Consider the following 16,622-nt stretch of genomic DNA (forward strand, 5'->3'; position numbering starts at 1 on the left):
GCTGCTTTATCACCGAGAGCACGTCGCCGGGCACGAGTGCTGCCAGCTCGTTCTGCCATCAGAACGCCGCAAGGAAGTCCTAGAAATGGCCCATGATTCCGCATGGGCAGGACACCTTGGCGAGCGGAAAACTCTACAGCGCATTAAGGCGTCATTCTACTGGCCAGGGGTAGCCCGCGATGTCAAGCAGCACTGCCGCACGTGCCATGATTGTCAGATGAGAGCCCCTATGCGAACACAGGACCGCGTGCCGATCTCACCTTTAGCTAGACCGGGCGTCGCATTCCAGGTGGTAAACATGGACTGTGTAGGCCCGCTCGAGCCGCCTTCCGCTAGAGGACACCGTTATGCTTTATGTGTAGTGGCCGTCCATTCAAGGTGGCCAGAAGTAATATGTTTGAAGGCCTTGACTGCGAGGGCTACTTGCGACGGGTTACTACAGATATTTGCGCGACTAGGTGTCCCAGAGACGATCTGCTGCGATCAGGGCACAAATCTCACGGCTAAGTTGACGCAGGAGCTCCTTGCAAAGCTAGGCGCATGTCCTCGTTTCTCTACGCCGGACCACCCGCAGAGCAACGGGTTAGTCGAAAGGTGGAATGGGACATTCAAGTCCATGCTGCACCACACCATAAACGAACACGGGAGAGAGTGGGACAAATTCGTTCCGTTCCTCCTGTGGGCCTACCGCGAGGTGCCCAACGCTAGCACGGGGAGGTCGCCGTTCGAGCTGATGTACGGAAGGCTGCCGGTGGGCCACTCACCATCCTACAGAAATCTTGGACGGGGGAATGGGCAGTTCCAGACTCATTGGGAGTCCCCGCGGCGCAGTACATGCAAAAACTACGGGAAACGATGGCTGAGGCCAGTGCAGCAGCCGACGAGAACTTAGACGCAGCTCAGCGCACTTATACCAGCCGCTACAATCTCAGAGCAACAGACAAGGGGTTCAGGGAGGACGAACAGGTATTGTGGCTCGAGAAGCAAGGCGGGAACAAGTTAACGGAGAAGTGGGTGGGGCCGGTCAGGATCGTTAGGCAGCTGCGGCCCTACACTTACGTCATTGAGCTAGAAGATGGGTCGCCCCGTTCGGTGCACGCAAATAAGCTGCGGCCGTACCACGCGCGCGTAAGTGCGGTCGGGTTAATATTCGAGGGCGATGAGGAGTTCGGCCACGTGCCGACGTTTCCTACCCCTGCGGACCCAATCAATGAGCTGCCGCCCGACGCATTAAGCCATCTGAACGCGTCACAACGCTCGGAGGTCGACGCGTTGGTGGCCCGAAACAGTCACGTTTTCGGAGACAGGCCAGGTACTTGCAACGTAGCAGTGCACCGCATCAAGCTCAAGGCAGGCGCGGAGAGGCAACCGGTCTATCCGTACAAGGTGCCGATGGCCTTTAGAAAAGAGGTGGAGAAGCAAGTTTCCGAGCTTAGGGAATGGGGCCTGGTTTACCCCGTGGAAAGCCAATACGCCCATCCGGTGGTCTGCGTGGCAAAGCGGGACGGAGGAGTGAGACTATGCTGCGACTACCGCAAACTCAATAGCATCACCGAGCCGGACGCTTACCCCATGAGTATACCTGACGAGCTCCTGCTGAGAGTGGCGAAGGCGGAGTACATCAACTTGATAGATATGCTGAAGGGATACTGGCAGATACGGCTGGACGAGGAGGCGCAGGCTCTCACCGCATTCGTGACGCCGCACGGCCAGTACGCGTGGCGGGTTATGCCGTTCGGTCTCAGAAACGCCGGCTCAACTTTTCAGCGCATAATTAACGAAGTGCTAGCTCTCCACCGCGAGTATGCCTGTGCATACATTGACGACCTCGCAATATTTTCCGAAACGTGGGAAGATCATCTCGAGCACTTAGAAAAGGTATTGGCTGCGATCGGAGCAGCGGGGTTCACCGTCAATGCGAGTAAGTGCCGCTTCGCAAAGAAGGAGGTGCGGTTCTTGGGGCACATCGTGGGATCGAATAGCCACCGCGCCGACCCAGACAAGTTGAAGGCAATCGATGAAATTCCCGTGCCGCAGACGAAGAGGCAATTGAGAAGTTTCTTAGGGCTTGCCAACTACTACCGCCAGTATGTGCCTCACTACGCGTAGGTGGTGCTTGCACTGACAAACCTCACTACGAGGCGGACACCGCAACAACTCCCCTGGGGAGACGAGGCCCAAAGGGCATTCGACGAGGTCAAGGCTAGGCTAAAGTCTGCGACAGAGCTACGCGCACCAGATCCCACGCGAGAATATGTCCTCGCCACAGACGCGTCCGACTTCGCCGTCGGCGCGTGTCTAGCGCAACTCGACGAGGAGGGTAGGGAGTGCCTCGTAGCTTTCCTGAGCAGGAAACTGAGTCCGGCCCAGGCTCGTTGGGCCACCATTGAAAAGGAGGCTTATGCCATCATTTGGGCACTAGAGAAACTCGAGGAGTGGGTGTTCGGCACTAAGGTGCGAGTGATCACCGACCATAACCCTCTTCGCTACCTCACCCTTTGCAGTCCACATAGTGCTAAGCTCACTCGATGGTCGTTGGCTCTGCAAAAGTACAACCTCACAATAAAAAACAAAAAAGGGATCCAAAATGCCAACGCCGACGCCCTGTCAAGGCTTGTGGGTGCCGGCTAATCTCCAGCGGGATCTCTGTGTGTACGGGCGAGGGGTCGTTTTTTTTTCTCTCTCTGTCTCTCTCTCTTTGCTTTTGCGGTATGGGGAGATAAGTGGGAGAAGGCTTTGACTTTGCACGCGGCGCGGGAGGCCATCGGGAGCTCCCGGCCGCCGGGGCTCGGGCTTGTCGAGCTATTCTGGTGTGTTGTGTTGCACGCTAGGAAAACCATGCAACACAGTTGGTGCGGAGGTGTTACGCTCGACTCCTTCCGCTAAAGCGCCGAAGCATCGGGACGGCCCCTTGGTGCCGTATGTGTTAAAGACGCGTAACGCCGGTCTACAAAGAATCTCCAGACATCTGGAAACTGTCAATAGACAGGACTTCGGAGAGGCGTCGGCGTGGCGGCCCCGGCACCCCGAAAGCAGGGAGCGGCGTCAACAAGGGGACCCCCTGGTGGTTTATGGGGGGACATCCGCTGCACGGGAACGGCTCAACTCCCATTAGCGGTGCCGAACCCAAACGAAACGCAACGGCATGGTGTGTCGGCGGCTGTTCTGTGTTGTTTGTGGCCAGCGCGGTTGCTGGCGTGCTCGCGCTTCGGTAACGGCTTCCGGTCTTCCTGGAACCTTTCGGCGCAAGTGCGACGCCGGCCCTCCGTCCCCGCGGCTCGCTGTGAAGTGCAGGTGTCAGACTTGTGTCTCGGCTGACGAATGGCTCGACCTTAACGGCTTGTCATCGTTTTTGCGAGGGATCGGCCGGACAGCATCTTCGAGGAAGTGGCGAGGGTGAACTGGGGGACGTCCTTGTGGGCGGACCACTACAAATGGACACGTGACCCAGTTCACAGTGATTCGACGCATGCTTGATTAACTAAATTCCCCAACTAGGGACCTGGGGACAGGACACCCTATTTAAGCCGCTGTTCGGCATGGAAAAAGGGGGCTTTTTCTTCAACCTTGTAACCTTGTCTACCTACTTTCCTTTTTGTCTCACCTTTAATCATGTATTAAACCTTTGTATTTTACCTGTTACCTTGTCTGGGAAGTTCGTTCTTTGTGCCGACAGAGAGAGAGAAATTATGGTAGGGAACACAACTGGGCCAATTGTACTTTGGCTAGTAACCATGCAACCAGTTGAATGGATCTTATAGTGGTGCTCCAAGTAAGTGGGACTAAGCTTAGTTAATTGCTTAATTCCCCAAATAGCCTATTAACCTTTCTAGTCAGGCCATATAAATAAATAAAACTGAGTAGGAGTTTGGTCGAGTTGTGGAATCAAACCAGGTTCTCCAGAGTGAGACGAGCACGCTACCACTCTACCATGCCAGCTCGATGGTTTGGAGTGAACAAAGGCGCGTCTAGTGAATACGGCGTCTTCCTTCACGTGCGAGGGAGGCTACGCAGAGACCCTACAACTTTATAGGGGAACTAGATTGAGGTATCCACCACCACACAGAGCACTGACTAGGGAAGAGGCTGTAGGATGGCGTAGGCTACAGACGAACACTTTTCCTAACCTGTACATATACAGCAAAATGTCACCAACGCAATTCAGATCAGACTGTCCCTGGTGCGGCTGTACACCTACACTCTATCACATTACCTGGGAGTGCGAAAGAAACATAGCATTCCACAATTATCAACCACCGAGTGAGGAGCAATGGGAGAGCTGTCTCTCCAGCAGCGAGCTCGAGGTCCAGAGGGCCTTGGTACAGCACGCTGTTGAAGCGGCACGACTCAGTGGAGCCCTGGACTGAGGGCCCACCCTTGCTCGAAGACTCAAGTCGCCAGCGCCCAAGCAGGACGACCAAGAAGTCTTCATCTCCGCGAATCTCTTGAAAGAGCAATAAAAGTTTTCTCTCTCTCCTTCACTCCCATCTCTCTCCCTTTCCTTACGGCGAGGTTCAGGTGTCCACAGAGCTATGCGAGCCAGATACATTTCCTTTCCACAAAAACTAATTTACGTACGAACAAGGCGTAGAGCCCAACGGGCGATGGCGTTCTGTGCACTCCCTGGCAGCGTTGCAACACGCTGTCGCGTTCCACTCTTAGAGGTGAAGCTGAACACAAAGGCTTTCGCTTCACCGTACTTTAGGTCAACAAAGTGCCCCCCAGAATTTTTATACGTTCTTGCTTCGGCCGTCGTTAGCTTGAGATAACATTTTTTTCCCGAGGACTCTACGCATAAAATATATTGAATGTGGCATTGGCCTGAAGAACAACACGGCGACGACGCCAGGCGGAGCACGTGACATGGGAACGCGGAAGGGCGTGATTGGCTGGCGCTCGGCCTAACGTGGCCTGCTGTCCGAGCACACACGTCAGCGACACTCTGGAAGGAGCTCGCCATTGTACAACGAGCAGGCCCCAACTTCAGAAGGTGTTGCATGAGGCTCCTGGAAGGCACCGTTGGGGCTGCGTAGGGCCTGAGGTGTGCCTCGGATTGGACGCAACCGGCAACTATCATTTTACAACGGCTCCCGAGGCAAGGCATCACTCAAGGTGAGAACAATGAGTAATTCTAAACGATAATTCACCCATGAATACTTTTGTTTTAAATATCCCCATAACGATGCTCGGCAGCTCTAAAGGAACTCCCCCATTACTCCGTCTCTGGTAAAGGGGCTTTGCGTCACCGTCCAAAGCGTTTTTTTCACTTGAATCGCTTCGGCGAGCAAAGCGTTCTGGTGCGTCCACCGTGTTCGACGGGCGTCTCTGGCGCACGTCTTACGTCCCAAGAATAGCTGGGTCTCGAGACTACTAAGGCGAAAGCCTTTAATGCCTCATACTGTCGTTAGCAGCCTTGTCGGCAGCCGTGTCGGCAGATGTGTCCGCGTTTTGACGGGTATCCACCGAGATATGCGAGACAGTTACTGCTTAATTTCCTTTCCGCAAATACAATTTTCAGTTTCTTCATTACGGCCCTTTTCTCCTTTCACCCGCCGCGGTGGCTGAGTGGTTACGGCGCTCGGCTGCTGGCCCGAAAGACGCGGGTTCGATCCAGGCCGCGGCGGCTGAATTTCTTTGGAGGAGAAATTTAGAGGACCGTGTACTGTGCGATGTCAGTGCACGTACCAGGTAGTCGAAATTTCCGGAGCCCTCCACTACGGCGTCTCTCATAACCTTAGTTGCTTTGGGACGTTAAACCCCATAAACCAACCAACTAAACCAATCTTCTCCTTTCACTCCCACTTCCTCCCTTTCTGTACAGTGCGGTTTGGGTGTCCACTGAGATGACCGAGAATTACTGCACCATTTCGTTTCCTCAAAAAGCGTTGCGTTCAAAGGGCAAGGCGTCGCGCCCAACGGGTGGTGGCGTTCCGTGGCCTGCCTGGCAGCGCTGCAACATGCTGTCGCGTTTCACTCCTAAAGGCGAAGTTTGAGCGTCATTAATCAGCCGTTAATTAGTATTTAGTCATTAATCAGCCGTTAATTAGTATTTAGTCATTAATCAGTAATTAGCCCCTAATTAGTTGGTTGGTTTATGGTTTATGGGGTTTAACGTCCCAAAGCGACTAAAGCTATGAGAGACGCCGTAGTGGAGGGCTCCGGAAATTTCGGCCACCTGGGGTTCTTTCACGTGCACTGACATCGCACAGTACACGGGCCTCTAGAATTTCTCCTCCAAAGAAATTCTAGCCGCCGCGGCCGGGATCGAACCCGCGTCTTTCAGATCAGCAGCCGAGCACCATAACCACTGAGCCACCGCGGCGACGCTAATTAGTAATTTGTCATTACTTCGTCATCAATTATGTGTGGCGTCATCCAGTGGTGACGTCACTAGTCTCACATAGGCAAAGTGGTGCTGTAAACGCTTTCGCCTCTACGCACTTTAGACAGCAAATGTGCCCCCTGAATTTTTTTCTTCACATCCTTAGGCGGTACTGGAGCACCTGTGAGCCTAGTGGCAGGCAGAAACCTAAGATATTTGTGCATTTAGCGGAACTGCACGGCCAGCCGTCGCACTTAGCACAGCTCGAGGGCGAAGATGCAGACGACCATTAATTAAGGCTGTGTGCTCAGTCGTGGAGCACGATTTCACACTTGATTCACAGCATAGCTCTACCTGCCGCTGAGGTTCAGTGATTGCGGAGTTCGGATACTGAGCTGGAGGTCCATGGTTCAATTCTGGCCATGGCGGCCGCGTTCTGAGGGAGGCAAAACGCAGAAATGTGGTATGTGCTGTGCGTACCACAGAATTTAAAAATGTGAATGTAATGTTTGAGTAGCTTTTAATAGTTTATCGTATGGGATTCTACTAACCATACCCATTTTTGTACTCTAATCTGCGTTAATTCACCAATTGGTTGGTTTGAAAGGAAAGGAAATGGCGCAGTATCTGTCTCACATATCTCGGCGGACACCTGAACCGCCTCGTAAGGGAAGGGAGGAAGGTAGGAGTGAAAGAGGAAAGCGAGAAAGAGGTGCCGTAGTGGAGGTCTCCGGAATAATTTCGACCAGCTGGGGATCTTTAACGTGCACTGCCGTGGCACAGCACACGGGCGCCTCTTGCGTTTCGCCTCCATCGAAACGCGGTTGCCGTGGTCGGGTTCGAACCCGGGTACTTCGGCTCGCTAGACGAGCGCCGTACCACTGAGCCACCCGCAGCGGGTCAAATTCACCAATTCCCACAAATCCGGTTGTCCTCCCCCATGAGTGGTTAAAAATGCCTGTTTGGTTGCCTTTATATTGCCACACTGTTGGCTCTCTGACGGCGCCACCTGGTGGCCGAACCTTGGCTCCAGGCGCGTGGCCGCGCGTGGCCGCGCGTCGTCTTCGTTCTGCATGAGCTCGGCGGTTCGGCGGGCTTCGTCCTAGGAAACGCTGCGACTTTTGGTGTGAAATTGTCGGTGACATTTGGTGGAGCCGTGCTGGGTACCATCCCATGTACGCTGACCCCGACGACAGCCGTGACGCTTCTCCCCGACCCGCGGACGCCACACCCGTCCACAAAACGAGCCGTCGCCTGCGAGGCCTGCAACCCGAGTTCGAGCCACTAACAAGGCCTGTCAGAGCGATGACGTCCACCACTGGCAGCCAGACAGGTCAGTCCTCCGGCAGTGCCCCGCCGTGCGTCCTTCTCGCACCTCGGTCGCCACCATCCTTCCACGGCGACCGGTTTGAGGATGTAGAAGACTGGTTGGCCAATTTTGACCGTGTGGCCGCATTTAACCAGTGGGACGACGAGCGGAAGCTGCTGAATGTATATTTCGCACTGCTCGACTCGGCGAAAACGTGGTTTGAGAACCACGAGGCGTCCTTTTCCAACTGGGCAGCTTTTCGCCGTGAGTTGCTCGCCACATTCAGCTCGAGTCAACGGAAGGAGAACGCTGAACTTGCCCTTCGCTCCAGGTCACAGCAGTCCAACGAGAGCGTGGCCATGTTTATAGAGGACATGACACGCCTCTTCAATCGGGCCGACCCTACCATGCCAGAAGCTACAAAGGTGCGGCACCTTATGCGTGGGGTGAAGGAGCAGCTGTTTGCTGGCCTCATGCGCGACCCTCCGCTAACCGTCGCCGCCTTCGCCAAGGAAGCTACCTCCATGGAGCGCTCGTTGCTGGAACGGAGCGCCAATACGGCCGTCAGGCAAATGTAGCGGCCACTCAATACTTCGCGCCCTTGCCAGGCCCCGGGGATGAGGCGCTGCGAGAGATTATACGGAGCATTGTCCGCGAAGAACTGCGACACCTCCGCATGGATGCTCCGTCGGCAAGCATACCTTCTACAGGGGACGTCATCCATGACGAAATTCAGCGTGTGGTGCAGCCACCACCAGCACCACTACCGGAGCCACACGTCATGTCCTACAGCGATGCCCTGCGCCGACCTGCTCCCATGCCGCAAGAGTTTCGCCCAGTTGCCGGACCTCGAACATCCCATCGTTACGTGCGCCCCGTCGAGCAGCAGCAGAACCTGCGCCCTCCTGTCAGCAAAGCGCACGTGTGGCGCACGCCCAACGACCGCCCGCTCTGCTACCACTGCGGGGAGCCTGGCCATATTCTGCGGCATTGCCCGTACCGGCGTATAGGTTTGAGAGGCTTCCCGCCCGACGCGCCTCGACCTCGCTATGGTGAAAGACCGCAGGACATCGACGAGTACCTCGCCGCTCACGTGCTGCCCCCGGCCTCGCAGCAGCGCCAATCGCGATCGCCATCCCCTAGGCGCTTTGCTTCGCCCAGTCGGCCCTCAACATCTGGTCAGTTCAGACGCACGTCCCCTCGCCGGGAAAACTGAAGACGGCGTCCTCCGGGGGTAGGGCCGCCGCCACTGTACAGAGTCAACAGCCTCCACCCGACGATTCGACGCCCCTGCCCGGGGGGTGGCGACCCGATCCGACGACCTCTCCGACGACCTCTCCGACGACCTCTCCGACGACCTCTCCGACGACCTCACCGACGACCTCACCGACGACCTCACCGACGTGCTGCGAACGATTAGTTTCATCTGAAATTTTTGTAACCGCCGACAGTTATCAAGTGACTGCACTCGTCGATACCGGCGCTGATTTTTCTGTGATGAGCAGTCAACTCGCCACGACTCTCCGTAAGGTTCTGACGCCTTGGTGTGGACCCGTCATTCGCACCGCCAGTGGCCACGTAGTGACGCCGATCGGCGCCTGCACCTGCCGCATCCAGAGTCTCCACTCACCCTGCCACCCTGGCAGGTGGCAGTTAGTGGCTGATCGCGAGAGTTCGCTCGCCGTTGTCAGCGCGAACGCAAACGGCTAGCCCACATCTGTCTCATCCCCCCCCCCCTACCCACCCCACGTACCTATAAGACCGATTCAGGCGTCCACTGACCAAGGGAGCCAGTTATGGGCACTTCCTTTCCTTAAAATGATTGGAGTGTAAAACGTTCTCGACGCCAACACCAATGAACACAATGAACGCCTGCAGCTTCTGGCTTCAGTGCCAGGCTTCTGGCACAACCTTCTCAATTCCTGCAGCGCGCATCTCTCTCTCATTACCTCACGCACCTTAAAGCGCGATTAAGGTGTCCGCTGTTCCAGGGAGCCAGTTATTTTCCTTTCCTTAAAAACGTTGCGAACGCCAATGAACACAACGAACGCCGACGGCCTATGGCTTCAGCGCCATCTTTCTGGCACAACGCTGTCAATGCCAAGCATGAAGCGCAGATCTGTCACTACCGCCACATAGATGAAAGGAAGACTGAGGTGTCCACTGTTCCACGAGAACAGTTGTGCGATTTCCCTCTGGTTCAGGTGTCCACCGAGATGTGTGTGACAGATAGTGCGCGATTTCCTTTGCCCGAAAAACAATTTACCCATTTTGCCCTCGCCTTTCCAAGCTCCCGCTCCATTGGTTTCGCAGCTTAAAGCGCGACTAAGGTGTCCACTGCTGGCTACAGCGGAGACCGGCGACGGATAACGGCGACGGCGGCGCCGCGAAACGGAGAAACGGGCTTCAAAGATCTGCTCTACAAAATCAACGGAGTCTACAACGTTGTCAACACCAGCGCCAGTGAACCCAGCGAACTCCGGCGGCCTATTCATCCAGTTCCGCGTTTCCTCCTCAGCGTGCAACGCCAATACAGGCAGCGCACATCTGTGTCTACCGGCACGCAGGTGAAAGCGCGATTGAGATGTTTTTCGTGGCCCACTCAGCGACTATTAAAGGCATTAAGTTAAACTTTTCATTTTACAGTGTAGGAGGCTTACTGCTTTCGCTCTAAAAACATCCATGTGATTATGTACCCCACTACACTAATTGGTTTGCAGTGAATTCGTGGTCCGCATTGGTCGTCATTGCATATTTCCAACTGCAGGCAACCAACCGCTCCTGTCTCCCGTCAGGCTCTGACATTCCTTGATTTAGCAGGTATGTGCATGATCCTCACAGGATTTTAAGTGGAGTTATCTTCTAGGCACGAACTTCCTAACATCGTCTCCCTTTTTTTTTTCTTTTCCTACATGGGTGCGAATCGGACATCAGTGTGGAAGCACTTTCGATCCTGTCATAGCGCGTGGAGTGCATTCATCACGTGGGTTCTCTCTGCTTCGATAACAGGTATGAGGGAGGGGAAAGGCAGCTCTCTCCACTTTGAGCTAACACCGGGCGCGTAACACTGCATATTATATATTGATATTACTGTGCAAGAAAAATAAATTGGTCCTTGAACACCAGGAACGCTGGCTCCAAATGTTGCATAACTGCATACCCACGAATTGCTTCTTAACGTCCCAAAGTTACTCAGGCTATGAGACGCCGTTGTGAAGGGCTCCGGAAATTTCGACCACCTGGGGTTCTTTAACGTGCACTGACATCGCACAGTACACGGGCCTCTAGAATTTCACCTCGATAGAAATTCGACCACGGCGCACGAATTTCCACCCCACACATTTCCTTTTCATGTACTAATAAGCATCAGCACGTCTGGATTACAACACAACCTTATAGTGCAATGCTGACCTGGACAATAGCCGTGTCTTAAAACATTTCTTTCTGTGACCCATCCTAATGTAAGCAGCTTCAGCCTTATGTGTTAAATTCATTAATGGTGATGATAATGGGGACACGCCTCCCTAATTAAGAAGCCTGAGGGCAATGGTTGCAAAGTTAACTATTCAATATTAGTGAATCAGCCTGCCAGTTAGTTGGCATGTCTAAGCTCTACATCGCTGAAAATGCTAGTGCCGAAAAACAGTGCTCTTGTAGCTCAAAAAGTCTGCTTTTAAAAATTGTGTAAAAACTATGGGGACACTTTGGCAGCATAAAACTGCGCTAGGCGAAAGCCTTTGCCGCGCTACTTCGACTGCGAATGACTGCGATTGTTTGTTACGCCCGTACCGCTTGTGAGCAATCCTCATCCACTAGCTGCCGCACACCGAGTGACGACGGAGCAGCGCTCGAAGCTGTCGCGCCAAAAGCTGCACTTGTCAACGAAGATGTCACCTTTTGGCAGCTGCGCTCGTCGATGGGTCACCCCAGGCGCTGGATATAACGCCGGAGGGACGTACGGGAGATCAAGACATTAGAGAGTTTTAGTATTGCGGGCTTTGCGTAATTGCGTGCATAGCGGAATAGCGGGTCCAGACTGCGCATGCGCAGAACGCTAACGGAGAAATAGCGTTAGCGTACGAACGCAATTTTCAGAAGTTACCGTTGCGGCTTTTGCACCCTTAGCGTGAAAACATGGCGGCGTCCTTCCAAGCGAGAGCCGCCCGCTTCAGCCGATTCAGCAGTCCTTGCGATTCCGGTCGGCATGTTTACCGGCAACTACTGGTGTAGTTGCTTTTCGCTATCACTTACCTTGCTTCGACGATAAAGTATAAGCTGCCATTCAGCCCAGTTTTTGAGCTACGCTCCGATTCTGGAGCGCATAAGCCTAATGGGACCTCCAGCTGCACTGCTACCGTCTGCAACTGCCCGAAACGCAGCCGAAACCTAGCACAAACGTCCGGAACAAAACAAAGTAGATTTTGAGCGTTTTTGCGGTGTTTTATGGACTTAAATGATGTAAAGCGAGTTTATATTGAATTTATAATGTTTTTTTTGACATCACACGTCATGTGATGGCAAATATCCTTGCTCGAACGGCTTCAAGTTAACATTGCCTTGACTAGATGGCGCCACTGTTCTACGCTTTTATTTCATTTTATTTAAATTTTGGGGTCATTTTGCAGATGAAAATAAGCACTACAGTAATAATTCGTTTAAAAAACTCGGAAATATTATACTTTGGCTAGTTAGCGCCAGTGTCGACCATTTTAGAAGGACCACTCGCATCCATGTCGAGCAGGTGGCGTTTAACGTTTTCAGAACGCTACACTAAAACTGTCTGTGGGGATAACTTGCTTGCCGTACGCTAACGTAATTTCCCTTAGGTCCGCTATCACGCTAACGCTATACTAAAACTCTCTATTAAAGGCTTTCGCCTTAAAATCTTAGTGTAACACCCTGTAGAAGTGCAGATGGAGCACCGTGCAGCTGTTTCGCGGTCAATGTGCGCCCTTTGTCTTATTCGCAGCCAGTTTGGCCCGCTGGTAGTGTTGATAATGTTTTGGATTTTGTGCCTTTGCTGTCATTCGCTTGTTGTTTGCACGCATATTTTTAACAGGTTAATTATAGTACGTTTTGCAATTTTACCCTCATTTAGGAGAGTGTAGGTGTTTTACAAACTGCGTCTAATAAGTATATATTGAACGTGTGTCTGCTACATGAACTGAAGTCTGTTTTTCTTTGCAGGTCCAGTGCCCATTGCAGGCCGAGAACAGCGCCGCTGGGCCGGAGATGCCACCAGTTGTTCTGAATATCACGGGTAAGTTCGTCGTTTCTTCTATTGAAAACGAAACATGTCTTTTTTATTTATAAAACCCAGGAATCCCTTAGCGAAAAAGAGGATGTGCTAAAAATGCATTTGAAACATATTGTGTTAATTTCATATTTATTTCACATTTTTTTCTCCGTATGCTTAAACTGCAATACGAATGCTTTTTAAGTGTACTAGGAATAATTTTTCGAACATTCTTAAAAATACGTGAAAAATACATTTTTGCCCGCTTAGCGCATTTATAATGCATTAAAAATATACATTAGAAATAGACTCAAAATATACATTTAATATATTAAAAATACATTTACTCGGGCTTAAAAAAATGCCTACTGGGCGGCTCGATGAAATGAGACGGGTTAATCAAATCGTACACGAGTATTTATCATCGATTAACAGGAGTCTGAAATTATAAGGTCACGTGACTAAATGGGAACGGCAGATACCTACACACAGCATACCAAGACGACGGTGACGCGGCAAACTAGAAATCCTACGACAAGCGTTGTTGTTGTTGTGACTGAGAGAAGGATGAAAAGGAAATTGCACGGAACTGCTACTGGCTCTAGCCAAGCCACCACCGCTGCCAACGTGCAGATAGAGGAGAGGTAAGAGATCAGAGGAGAGAGAAAAAGACAAGAAAAGACGCGCGTCGCAGCAACAACTGCGTCCGCCGGAGCGGACGCTGCTGAAAAAATAAGATAAGCGAGGTCAGATACGACAAGCGCTCTGCTTGGCATGCCTTATATATACCCACCGACAACGACGCACTATCTTGCCCGGTGAGGCCTTTTTTTGCGCAAAGACTGTGAGCTGCCAAATTATCGCAGAAGTACCCTACTGATCGCGTTCGAATCTGCAGCTAATCAAGAACGGATCTGCTAGTTGAAACGTGCGTCAGGCATAGGTCAGGAGTCGAACTGTCAACCAAAATAAACATGCGCGTCTAAGGAGCCGGTCGGCCTTGCCAGTCGGGGTCCGTTCCGCTGGCGTATTCGGGCCCAGAAGTACCGAAGGCGCTTTTGCTAGTATAATTCTATCACGTTCTCACACGGAAATGTTGAAATGACATCTGAGTCGAATGTCATTCGAGAATTGGAATGACATTCGGAATCGACGGACTCCCGCGGTGCTACACGACACTTTCCAAACGCATTCCAAAGCCTCAGCTCGTTTTCAGTGTAAGCGACGACGACGGCGGCGGTCACACTAGTCCGACAACGGCAGTATATATCACGCTCAACAACAGCATATGATTACAGTGAAATATCTAGTTTACTATAATATGATTGTAGAGGGACATGTTTTTCAGGCCAACGACACCGACGAATCCGGTCGGCGGACGTTCAGCCTTGTCGGCGGCTGAGCGAGAGCACGGTTATGAGGCGGCGGTGTGAATATGCTCGCGCTTCTAAATGAGCGAAACGAACGGCTATATTTCACATGTGCACACCTGAACACTCACCAGCGATAAGCGCTTGCCAAATCAATTTCAGTCGACGACGGCTCTCGTCCCTTCCGCGACGACTAGGCCCAGCGAGTCCGCAGGGTTGGATCAGTGATTGCGGCAGTTGTGAAGAGCGAATCACAAGCTTTAGCGAATGCAAATGGTCACCGTGTGTAGTTTTGGCAACAGTGACCTGAAATCAACTATTGCTTACATCGCAGGGCACGCGTACGGTGAACGGGAAATGCCGGTGCGACCCAGACTGCCGAGCCGTGCTTTACGGCCAGCAGCAGTCGTCGCCGTCGCTAGCTTGTGGATAACAAGTTAGGCCGTTTCAGTTAAAGCGAACAGTCGCCAAACATACTTCTGGATAAAGTAGTTTAAAAAAATTGCTGGTCACGTCGGAGAAACCCGGGACAAGAAGCGAGAAGCGCCGATCCGGCGCGATGCGAACAACCCGGCGGCCAAATGTTTTTCAGGCGTGCGATCGCATCATCGCTTCCCACATATTGTTGCACTGCGTGAACAAGCACGAGTACAACCAGTAAAAAAGAAACCAGATTGTTTAAGAGAACTAAAGCGCAGATTGCGTTTTACGTTATGAAAATAGCACTAGCTGTTCGTACGCAGCGATGTAAACAACAGTATGAGTGCAGTCGTCCTCATCGGCGCACTCCTGGGGAAATTTCATGCTGACGCGGTTAATATTCATATGCGTAATATTATGTTCAAGCACTCTATTAGACAGAGCACGTGTAGCAGCGTTAGATGACATTCGGTTGGAAGGCATTCGAAGCGCCCGTGTAGCAGAGGTATAAGTGGTGATCAGCCTCCTGATAGAGGTTACCATAAAGAAAAGGATGACAAGAAAGGGAAAGTTTTCTTTAAGGAACGAAACAGCGCAACTAAAACGAAGGACCAAGAAAAAGAGACACGAACACGCGCTGACACGAACACGTGGGAGCCTGTAGGTGCTTACCTTTCGCCAATGGTTTTCCTTTCTTTTTATGTTAGTAGTTTGCGACGACGACGTGAGGCTGTGACGCAGCGATTAGAGATTATTTTTATGTGGTTTCCCGATTAAAACAGTCAGTTGTAAGTCAGCGCGTGTTCGTGTCTCTTTTTCTTGGTCCTTCGTTTTAGTTGCGCTGTTTCGTTCCTTAAAGATGCAATACCAACTCGCCCACTATGCTATGTTGGAATGTTTTCACTCTTCGCTGAAACGTCATTTCGAGCCCTAGATAGTTCCACGGTTGCTTGAAGTGTAATGCAAATATGTTTTATAGAATTTAAGTATACTTCAGACTGATTAATGGAGTATTTACGAAAATACTCTTTAAATACATGGCCAACACCAAAATGTGATTTCCCGAAACTCGATTTCGAGCATTAGATTGCTCAACGACAGCTTGTAGTGCGCTGCAAACATGCTAATGCGGACTGCCAATTTGCTAGAATTTCAGTATTCCTTGGACGAATTAATAGGTATTTACGGAAGTGCACTTCAAATACATTGACAACACGCAAATGCCGTTCCCGAAACGCGATTTCGAGCCCTCGATTGTTCAACGGTAGCTAGAAGTGTGGTGCAAATACGTTAAAAAAACTGCCCATTTGTTAGAATTGAAGTATACTTCGGATGAATTAATTTCATATTTACGAAAGTACACTTTTAATACATTGACAAGATGATAAAACCGCATACATATACGTTTACAAGGACTGCCCGTTTTTTTGAATCGAAGTATACTTTGGATGAATTAATTTCATATTTCCGAAAATACACTTTTAATACACTGGCAATATGCTAAAACAGCATACATATTTTTTCACGTATTTGAAAAGTGCTCGAAGTCGGGTATTTTTGACACATTTTAAAAATATATTTCAAATACCAAGAATGAAATTTCAGCAACGTACTTCCTACATATATTTAGTGTATTCACGAATACGAAATATGTTCAAAATACAATTTAAATAGCCCACCGTATATTCCAAACGCATTAGTTTTTGCTAAGGGATGCCTAACAGGAGAAATGCCTGAAGCACTGTATTCCAACAGATAGTGAGCGGATAGTGACCGAAGTGCCCATCGTGGGAGGTGGCAATTGAATTAATGATTGGTCGCTCGGTAAGATCAACCTGGGCCGCAGGAGGCCTCCCTCTTGGACCACCAGCCATTGCGGGGCAGTGGCGCATCCCTTAACCGCGGCACCACTGCACCAGGAGAGGTATGAGGACTTGAGGGTATGACGGGATGTTGTAATGGGTT

The 16,622-nt window shown here is 51.4% G+C and overlaps 1 protein-coding gene across 16 annotated transcripts in view; it reads left to right on the forward strand.

Annotated features, from left to right (window-relative positions):
- Positions 1-4,559: 4,559 nt before the first annotated feature.
- LOC149347689 (uncharacterized) overlaps positions 4,560-16,622 on the forward strand; it is a 63,035-nt gene continuing 50,972 nt past the window's right edge. For 12 of the 16 annotated variants that reach the window (XR_016292606.1, XR_016292608.1, XR_016292607.1 and 9 more), the window contains exons 1-4: positions 4,560-5,112; positions 10,399-10,451; positions 10,566-10,640; positions 12,819-12,891. The gene's annotated coding sequence lies outside the window, so the exon portion shown is untranslated. Of the gene's footprint in view, positions 5,113-10,398; positions 10,452-10,546; positions 10,641-12,818; positions 12,892-16,622 lie in introns of those variants that run through there. The other 4 variants (XM_089587338.1, XM_089587337.1, XM_089587332.1 and 1 more) reach the window with 2 other exon arrangements.

Source organism: Amblyomma mixtum, chromosome 4 (genome assembly GCF_055824585.1).
Source record: "Amblyomma mixtum isolate Tamu chromosome 4, ASM5582458v1, whole genome shotgun sequence".
NCBI lineage: Eukaryota > Metazoa > Arthropoda > Arachnida > Ixodida > Ixodidae > Amblyomma > Amblyomma mixtum.